Source organism: Ovis canadensis, chromosome 24 (assembly GCF_042477335.2).
Source record: "Ovis canadensis isolate MfBH-ARS-UI-01 breed Bighorn chromosome 24, ARS-UI_OviCan_v2, whole genome shotgun sequence".
NCBI lineage: Eukaryota > Metazoa > Chordata > Mammalia > Artiodactyla > Bovidae > Ovis > Ovis canadensis.
In genome coordinates this window covers 23,087,404-23,097,696 of record NC_091268.1, presented here as the reverse complement: position 1 = coordinate 23,097,696, position 10,293 = coordinate 23,087,404, and the positions used below count along the sequence as shown (strand labels likewise).

Here is a 10,293-nt window from a genome sequence, read left to right as displayed (position 1 = left end):
CTAAAGTGACTTATCATGGACATTCTTTTTCGCATTCTCTCTCATACAGGTTATCACAGAATATTGAGTAGATCCCTGTGCTATACAGTAAGTAGGTCCTTGTTGGTTATCTGTCTTACATGCGGTAGCGTGTGTATGTTCATCCCATGCTCCTGATTTATCCCTCTCCATGTTTCCCTTTGATAACCATGATTTCGTTTCCCATAACTGTAAGACTGAAAAATATGGAATGCTTCATGAATTTTCATGACGACTAGTGCAGGAGCCATGTTACTCTTGTCTGTATAGTTCTAATTTTAGTATATGTGCTGAAGCAAGCACCTAACCGTGTTTTTTGGTTAAACATTATTTTCAGATGTATTTGACAGAAATAAAGTCTGGGTTATTGTTAAAACAAACAAAAATACGAAAGTATAAGTTTAAAAAGAGCAATCCCCTTGCAGTGACCAATCCCAGTGAAAGGTGGTAAAGACCATTAACAGTTTGGTATATATCCTCCTGCATACTGAGAAGTCCCTTGAGAGTCCCTTGAATTGCAAGGAGATCAAACCAGTCCATCCTAAAGGAAATCAGTCCTGAATATTCATTGGAAGGAATGATGCTGAAGCTGAAGCTCCAATACTTTGGCCACCTGATGCGAAGAACTGGCTCATTGGAAAAGACCCTAATGCCAGGAAAGGTTAAAGGCAGAAGGAGAAGGGGATGGCAGAGGATGAGATGGTTGGATGGCATCACTGATTTGATGGACATGAATTTGAGCAAACTCGGGGAGATAGTGAAAGACAGGGAAGTCTGATGTGCTGCAGTCCACCGGTCACGGCTGAGCTACTGAACACCACCACTACAATATATGTCCTACAAAAATGAATGCATGCATTACAGGGTGTGGTTTTCAGCAGTGAGTTCATGTGATAGGACCCCTTTTACTACCTGCTGTATTCAGCTAATGTATCTGGGCCATCAGATAAGGGCTGATGTCAGAGCAACTCCAGAGGGCATCTCCATAGAGGGCAGTGTGAATGGGCTGGAGAGGAAGCATCGCAAGGAATACCCAGCTTGTGCAACTTCAGCACTGTGGACAGGGGCACAGCTCACCCCTCCAACCCTGAATGGTTGATGCAAAGACGACTAAGACATAGACATTGTCCTCAGGGAATTCACAGTCTTGTGGGAGGGGCAGCTTTGTGGTGGAATGAGAATAGTGTTAGTTGCTCAGTCACGCCGACTTTTTGCAACCTCATGGACTGTAGGCCGCCAGGCTCCTCTGTGGAATTCTCTAGAAAAGAATACTGGAGTGGGTTGCCATTTCCTTATCCAGGGGATCTTCCCGACCCAGGGATGGAACCTGGATCTCCTGCACTGCAGGCAGATTCTTTACATCAGTCAGTTCAGTCGCTCAGTCGTGTCCGACTCTTTGTAACCCCATGAACCGCAACACGCCAGGCCTCCCTGTCCATCATCAACTCCCAGAGTTCACCCAAACCCATGTCCATTGAGTTGGTGATGCCATCCAACCATCTCATCCTCTGTCGTCCCCTTCTCCTCCTGCCCTCATTACCATCAGAGCCACCATAATAGCTTAATAATGACATTACAAGAAAATACAGATGTAATTCCCCAAACTCTGCCCACAAGACTTGAGTAGGATCTTACTGTAAGTTGAAGGGAGTTTTGTCCTGACACATGGTTTGTGAAAGAATGAATTGCTGTTGGGTTTAACTGATTGTAGATGAATTGTGGTGTGGTTTATCTAAAGGCTATTGAATGCATCTTATAATACTTAATAAAAATGTTTATTCTTTTAGTATATAGTCAAAGCTATGGTTTTTCAGTAGTCATGTACAGATGTGAGAGTTGGGCCATAAAGAAGACTGAGTGCTGAAGAATTGATGCTTTCGCATTTTGGTGCTGGAGAAGACTCTTGAGAGTCTCTCGGACTGCAAGGAGATCCAACCTGTCCATCCTAAAGGAAGTCAGTCCTGAATATTCATTGGAAGGACTGATGCTGAAGCTGAAGCTCCACTACTTGGCCACCTGATGCAAAGAGCTGATTCAAGGGAAAACACCCTGATGCTGGGAAAGACTGAGGGCAGGAGAAGGGGGCAGCAGAGGAAAGACAGTTACACAGCATCACCGACTCAATGAACATGCATCTGAGCAGACTCCAGGACATAGTGAAGGACAGGGGAGCCTGGCGTGCTGCAGTCCATGGGGTCACAAAGAGTCAGACACTTGGTGACTGAACATCAACAGTGTTCGTGAACATCCACTGAGCATCCTGTGCTAAGCATGTTGCTTGCATTATCTCTGTTAATCCTCTTCACCACACTCTGATGGAGATAATCTTAAGGATCCTGTTTTACAAATGAAGAAACTGAAGCTCAGAAAGATGAATTGACAGGAAGGAATAGTGATCTTATAAACGCACAGGGAAAACCTCTAAACGTGGCATTTGGGTGGCAAAATCCTGTGGCCCGGTATGACATTCAGCTAACTGGCCTTGGGGGTTAAGGTACATGCTGAGAGAGGGTGTGCCTTGCAGTTGGGCCCTTTATTTAATCATGCTGTAATAAGGAGCTGCCCTGGTGTCTCAACTAGTAAAGAATCCACCTGCAATACGGGAGACATGGGTTCCATCCCTGGGTTGGGAAGATCCCCTGGCGAAGGGAGCAGCTACCCATTCCAGTATTCTGGCCTGGAGAATTCCATAGACTGTATAGTCCATAGGGTTGCAAAGAGTCGGACAGGACTGAGCGACTTTCACTTCACAAGGAGCTGCTGCTAAAACTCACTCACCTCCGTACAGCCTCGCAGGAATAGTAAACTTCTATCTCCTGGCCGGCGGGACGTGGCTGTAATGTCCCAGACCGCCACAGCCACATCTCGTGGTGTCTTTGTACCTATGGAAGCATCCAGAGCAGGCACTTACTTGTCCAGGGATCCCCTACGCTTGCCGGTTTACTTCCCAGACAGGGCCTCGGGCGTCTCTCTCTCGCCCCCTGCTGTCTACTTTCCATACTGCAGCCAGCCTCCTCTAATAAGTGAGTATGTGAACTATTAATATTTTGCTCTGTTGTTGCTTTGTTTTCCTGTACGCCTTTTTCCTTGTTATTGGCACTTGTAGGATTTATTTTTTATTTTATTTCTTTGACTGCACCGGGTCTTTTTTGTGGCATGAGGGATGTTTAATTGCAGCACGTGGAATCTAGTTCCCAGATCAGGGCTCGAACCCCCGTCAGCAGCGTGGAGCCTTAGACACCAGACCACCAAGTAGGTCCCTAGGATTTATTTTATTAATCTTGAAATTAAAAATAATTCAGTAAGAAATGTTTCATAGACGCCTCGACTATTGAGTTTGGCTTATAGAAATTAAGTTTTTCTTTTCAGATAAGAAAAATGATTCCCCAATTATTGCCATAAATGTTTGTCTCATCATCTGTTCTTTGTTTCTCGAATGTGTAATATTCATTTATTGAATTTCTTGGCTCTTTATTTCTATTTAATACTTCATATGCAGTCCTTTAGTCTCTGAGTTTAATTTTTTTTTCTATAATAAATTATACACCACTCCAAGAAAATGTGTATCTGACCCCTCCTTGGATGCTCCTTCATGGCAACCCATCGGCTCTTGGAGTGCTGTGAATTCCCCTAGACCTGCACACCCCATTCCCACCCCCACCCCCGCGACTTTCAAACTCCGCTTCATACACAGGCGCTGTTCACCACCCCAGCTCCTTGTTTGGTTCTGATAACATGTACAGCATGACCACGCCAAGGAACTGTGGGCACCCCCGCCCTCCTCGGGTCAGCCTGTCTGGGGAGAGGGCGGCGGTCTCCACAGGAATTAGGCCCGCTCTCTGCGGCTGCCCGCAGGCCTCTCGGCTAAACACACCAAGGATTTTTTCTCATCATCACCACCCCCATCAAAGGTGGTAGGACATTACTCTGCGATGCCTTTCCGGAGCTACAAATTATTCCCAAGGAGGCTCTGAAACAAGCCTTATTTCCTCTGCTGAATCAACTCCCTGGAGGAACTTGCGGGCTGGCAGGGGAGGGGGAGGGGGAGGGGAGGGACTCTGGAAACCCCAGTCTCCCGTCAATCCTTCCTTCCTTCCATGTTAAAAAAAATAACTTATTTATTTGGCTGCGAGGGGTCTTCGTTGTGGCATGCGAACTCTTAGTTGCAGCATGTGGGATCTAGTTCCGTGACCAGGATTGAACCTGGGCCCTCTGCATTTGGGAGCAAGAAGCCTTAGCCACTGGACCACCGGGGAAGTCCCCCACCCATATTTTTAAAAAGTAACCCCCCAAAAGGTGAAATTCGCATTTATATTTTATCTAACCCAGTATATCAAAAACTGTATCATATCAATATATACTCCAGGTTTTCTTAGTTTTTAATGAGATACTCTAAAATATCTGGAATGCAAAAGTAGGAAGTCAAGAGATACCTGGAGTAACAGGCAAGTTTGGCCTTGGAGTACAAAATGAAGCAGGGCAAAGGCTAACAGACTTTTGCCAAGAGAACAGACTGGTCACAGCAAACACGCTCCTCTAACAACACAAGAGACAACTCTACACATGGACATCACCATATGGTCAATACCAAAAATCAGATTGATTATATTCTTTGCAGCCAAAGACAGAGAAGCTCTATATAGTCAGAAAAAACAAGACCAGGAGCTGACTGTGCCTCAGATCCTGAACTCCTTATTGCCAAATTCAGACTTAAAGAAAGTAGGGAAAATCACTAAATCATTCAGGTATGACCTAAATCAAATCCCTTACAATTATACAGTGGAAGTGAGAAATAGATTAAAGGGATTAGATCTGATAGACAGAGTGCCTGATGAACTATGGATGGAGGTTCCTGACATTGCACAGGAGGCAGTGATCAAAACCATCCCCAAGAAAAAGAAATGCAAAAAGGCAAAATGATTGTTTAAGGAGGCCTTACAAATAGCTGAGAAAAGAAGAGAAAGGAAAGGCAAAGGAGAAAGGGAAAGACATACCCATCTGAATGCAGAGTTCCAAAGAATAGCAAGGAAAAATAAGAAAGCCTTCCTCAGTGATCAGTGCAAAGAAATAGGAAAACAATAGGATGGGAGAGACTGGAGATCTCTTCAAGAAAGTTAGAGATACCAAGGGAATATTTCATGCAAATATGGGCTCGATAAAGAACAGAAATGGTATGGACCTAACAGAAGCAGAAGATATTAAGAAGAGGTGGCAAGAATACACAGAAGAACTGTACAAAAAAGATCTTCACGACCCAGATAACCATGATAGTGTGATCACTCACCTAGAGCCAGACATCCTGGAATGTGAAGTCAAGTGGGCCTTAGAAAGCATCACTACGAACAAAGCTAGCGGAGGTGATGGCATTCCAGTTGAGCTATTTCAAATCCTGAAAGATGATGTTGTGAAAGTGCTGCACTCAATATGCCAGCAAATTTGGAAAACTCAGCAGTGGCCACAGGACTGGAAAAGGTCAGTTTTCACTCCAATCCCAAAGAAAGGCAATGCCAAAGAATGCTCAAACTACTGCACAATTGCACTCATCTCACATGCTAGCAAAGTAATGCTCAAAATTCTCCAAGTGAGGCTTCAACAGTATGTGAACCAAGAACTTCCAGATGTTCAAGCTGGATTTAGAAAAGGCAGAGGAAACAGAAATCAAATTGCCAATTTGGTAATAGAAAAAGCAAAATAGTTCCAGAAAAGCATCTACTTCTGTTTTATTGACTATGTCAAAGCCTTTGACTGTGTGGATCACAACAAACTGTGGAAAATTCTTAAAGAGATGGGAATAACAGACCACCTGACCTGCCTCCTAAGAAACCTGTATGCAGGTCAAGAAGCAACAGTTAGAATCAGACATGGAACAACAGACTGGTTCCAAACTGGAAAAGGAGTAGCAAGACTGCATATTGTCACCTGCTTATTTAACTTCTATGCAGAGGACATCATGAGAAACGCTGGGCTGGAAGAAGCACAAGCTGGAATTTAGATTGCCAGGAGAAATATCAATAACCTCAGATACACAGATGACACCACCCTTATGGCAGAAAGTGAAGAGGAACTAAAGAGCTTCTTGATGAGCGTGAAAGAGGAGAGTGAAAAAGCTGGCTTAAAACTCAGTGTTCAAAAAAGGAAGGTCATGGCATCTCGTCCCATCACTTCATGGCAAATAGATTGGAAACAATGGAAACAGTGACAGACTTTATTTTCTTGGGCCTCAAAATCACTGCAGATGGTGACTACAGCCATGAAATTAAAAGATGCTTGCTCCTTGGAAGAAAACCTATGACCAACCTAGACAGCATATTAAAAAGCAGAGACATTACTTTGCCAACAACGGTCTGTCTAGTCAAAGCTGTGGGTTTTCCAGTAGTCATGTATGGATGTGAGAGTTGGACTATAAAGAAAGCTGAGCACTGAAGAATTGATGCTTTTGAACTGTAGTGTTGGAGAAGACTCTTGAGAGTCCCTTGGATTGCAAGGAGATCCAACTGGTCCATCCTAAAGGAAGTCAGTCCTGAATATTCATTGGAAGGACTCATGCTGAAGCTGAAACTCCAATCCTTTGGCCACCTGATGTGAAGAACTGACTCACTGGAAAAGACCCTGATGCTGGGAAAGATTGAGGGCAGGAGGAGAAGGGGTCGACAGAAGATGAGATGGTTGGATGGCATCACCGACTTGATGGACCTGAGTTCGAGCAAGCTCCGGGAGTTGGTGATGGACAGGGAAGCCTGGCGTGCTGCGGCCCGTGGGGTTGCAAAGAGTCGGTCACGACTGAGCGACTGAACTGAACTGAATGAGATACCTTCTTCTTTTCTCATATCAAGTTAGGAAGCCCTATGAATATTTTACACCACTAACATATGTCCATCTGGGGGCCCCCACACATTTTGTGCTTAGTTGTTCAGTCATGTCTGACTCTTTTGTGACCCCATGAACTGCAGCCCCTCAGGCTCCTCTGTCGATGGGGATTCTCCAGGCAAGAATACTGGAGTGGGGTTGCCATTTCCAACCCCTGTGTTAACAAGGTGTGGCTGGTGGCTCCCATACTGGAGAGCACTGCTCCAGAACACTCATTCTCAGCGGGAAGTTACCCCCGCCCCACTCCACCCGTTTCACTAGAGAGACATTTGGGAAATTTTAGGCGCTCTTTTTGTTTCCACACTGTTTTCTCTCCTTTGGCTGCACCTTGCAGCTCCTGGGATCTTAGGTCCCTGTTGTCCTTGTTCAGTCGCTCAGTCAAGTCTGACTCTTTTTGACACCATAGATTGCAGCACGACAGGCTCCTCTCTTCACTGCTGCTGCTAAGTCGCCTCAGTCGTGTCCAACTCTGTGCGACCCCATAGACAACAGCCCACCAGGCTCCACCGTCCCTGGGATTCTCCAGGCAAGAACAATGGAGTGGGTGGCCATTTCCTTCTGCAATGCATGAAAATGAAAAGTGAAAGCGAGGTCGCTCAGTCGTGTCCGACTCTTCGCGACCCCATGGACTGTAGCCTAACAGGCTTTTCCATCCATGGGATTTTCCAGGCAAGAGTACTGGAGTGGGATGCCATCGCCTTCTCTGCCTCTCTTCACCGTCTCCTGGAATTTGCTCAGTTGCATGTTTATTGAGTCGGTGACACTATATAATCATCTTATCCTCTGCTGTCCTCTTCTCCTTTTGCGCTCAATCTTTCCCAGCATCAGGGTCTCTTCCAAAAAGTTAGTTCTTTGCATCAGGTGGCCAGAGTAGTGGAGCTTCAGCTTCAGCATCAGTCCTTCCAATGAATATTCAGGGTTAGTTGATTTTAGTTAGGATGGACTGGTTGATCAGTCTCCTTACTGTTCAAGAGTCTTCTCCAGCACCACAATTTGAAAGCCTCAGTTCTTTGGTGTTCACCCTTCTTCATGCCCCAACTCTCACATCCATACGTGACTACTGGAAAAACCATAGTTTGACTGTACAGAGCTTTGTCGGCATGGATCAAACCCATGCCCTCTGCAGTGGAAGCATGGAGTGTTAGCCACTGGACCAGGAGGGAAGTTCCTGTTTCCACAATTATTGAAGAGCTGTTGGCGTAAAGTGGGCAGGCGCCAGGACAGTGCTGCCAAATGAAGAACGGTCCTATGTCCCTCCTGTGACTTTTGAATCTTCCACTGAACAGTCACAAAGATGGTAAAACAAATGAACAAGCAAACAGAAACATCTGTAAGCTCTGAACCTACCTCTCTGTTCTATGTATGATCCCAGAGTGTCTTTTGGACTATTTTGTTGTACACTGAACAGTCCAAGAAGTTAGCTACCCAGTAAATCCTGGGAAGACCATGCTTTGTTTAGTTTGGAATCTTACCAGGAGTCATCTACCAGCTGGGAAATTCACATTTCCAAATGTGGGGTCTGGGTGCCGACACAGCACAGCCTTATCAGTTTGCATTTTCAGCATCTGCCCCCTCTTTTAAGTCTCGAAGAGTATTTGTGCCTACGCATTTACGTGTAGAAATGCATATTACTTTATTGTAAATGACATTTTTTATATTTTTCCTTTTAAAAATGCAGTTGGGTCATGGTATTCATTTTTGTAAAATTATGCGTAGAAAGAGGTTACATTGTCCATGAATTTTCTTTCAGGAGAGTAAAGTGAGATTATGAAATATTTGTATTTAAAGGAAGCTTTAGGGACTTCCCTGGTGGCCCAGTGGCTAAGACTCCACGCTCCCAATACAGGGGGCCTGTGTAATATCCGTGGTCAGGGGATTGGATCCCCATGCCACAACTAAGGGTTTGCATGACTCAACGAAAGATTCCCACCAGCCGCAACAGAGATCAAAACTCCTGTGTGCCGAAACTAAGACCTGGTGCAGCCTAATACTTTTTTTTAAAGAAAAAAAAAAGGAGCTTTGCGTGTAATGGGTTGTCTACAAGACCCAGGCCCTGGCCTCGCCCAACTCTCCTGTTGTTTGGAGGGACTGAACAGTCTTTTCACCACCTGAGGTTTCTAGGGCATCTCCTGATGATACACTTTGATTGTGTGTCCCAAACCCTAAAGGATCTAGGTAAAGTAGTCAGAACCAGGTCACAAAGAGCCTTGAATGCCATCCTAAGGGCTTTGAACTTAATCCTGAAGGCAAAAGAAGCCACTGAACAGAGGCTATTTGTTCTTCGTTTGATTTCAAATCGTCCGTGTCCACAGCCTCTCTTCAAAATTTCCCCTGTATTTAATAAAGCCTTCATCTTGAAATAATTTTAGAGTTATGAGAGGTTGCAAACATAGTACAGAGAGTTCTCATCCACTCTTCACCCCCCTTTCCCTAATCATAGCATCTTACATAAATAAATTTTCAAAACCAGGAAATTAACACTGGTATAATGCTATTCACTAAACTCCAAACTTCATTCACGTTCACTGGTTTTTACAGGTGTTGTGTGTGTGTGTGTGTTTGTGTGTGTGATACTATGAAATTTTATTACATGTGTCTAGATTCTTATAACCACTTCCACAATTGTGATACAAAATGGTGGCAATGCTACAATACATGTTTAAAAACTATGTGCTTTGTGCTCGCTTCGGCAGCACATATACTAAAATTGGAACGATACAGAGAAGATTAGCATGGCCCCTGCGCAAGGATGACACGCAAATTCGTGAAGCGTTCCATATTTTTAAGAATTAAAGATTTTAAAATTTAAAAAATAAAAAACTAAAAAAATAAAAAAATAAAAAAATAAATAAAAACTATGTGCTTTACTGATGGGCAAGCCATTGTGTGTTATTTGGTAAGTATTCACAGTGGATCATTGTATAGATTATACAAAGAAGGATGGGGGGAAATGACAGGACATGTCCCTTTTTATTTCCTTGGATCAGCTATATTTTTTATTTTTCTTTAATATTTTTCTTTTTTCTTTTTATTTTTTAAAGAGTCAGAAGTATTGTTTCCACATTTTAGGTAGCTAAATTTCCATTCACCGCTCAGTCTTACAACTCTGTTTCATCAAAGTTTGTTGTCTTTATCAAAGGACTTCAAACTAGAAACCAAAACACAAGGGATGGTATGACATATCCCCTTTGCTGTATATTTTTTTTTTTTGCTGTATCTTTTTTAAAAGGGATCATAAGAATAATTTGTGAAATAATTTTGATAATGAGTCAGTACCTAGACTGTGAATCACAATCTTGACTGCTTATTGATTAGGAGCACATGAATAGAAAGATTCTTTTAAAAATCTTACGTCCAGGCTCTAATTTATACCAATCAAATCAGAACCTATTGGGACTTTCTCTGCAG

General features: G+C 43.7%; 2 non-coding genes across 2 annotated transcripts; one reads left to right on the top strand and one right to left on the bottom strand.

Annotated features, from left to right (window-relative positions):
* Positions 1–218: 218 nt before the first annotated feature.
* Positions 219–321, bottom strand: LOC138429814 (U6 spliceosomal RNA). The gene has a single exon (XR_011252904.1). It is a non-coding gene; the product is annotated as a U6 spliceosomal RNA (small nuclear RNA).
* Positions 322–9,562: 9,241 nt separating this feature from the next.
* Positions 9,563–9,669, top strand: LOC138429800 (U6 spliceosomal RNA). The gene has a single exon (XR_011252890.1). It is a non-coding gene; the product is annotated as a U6 spliceosomal RNA (small nuclear RNA).
* Positions 9,670–10,293: the final 624 nt, after the last annotated feature.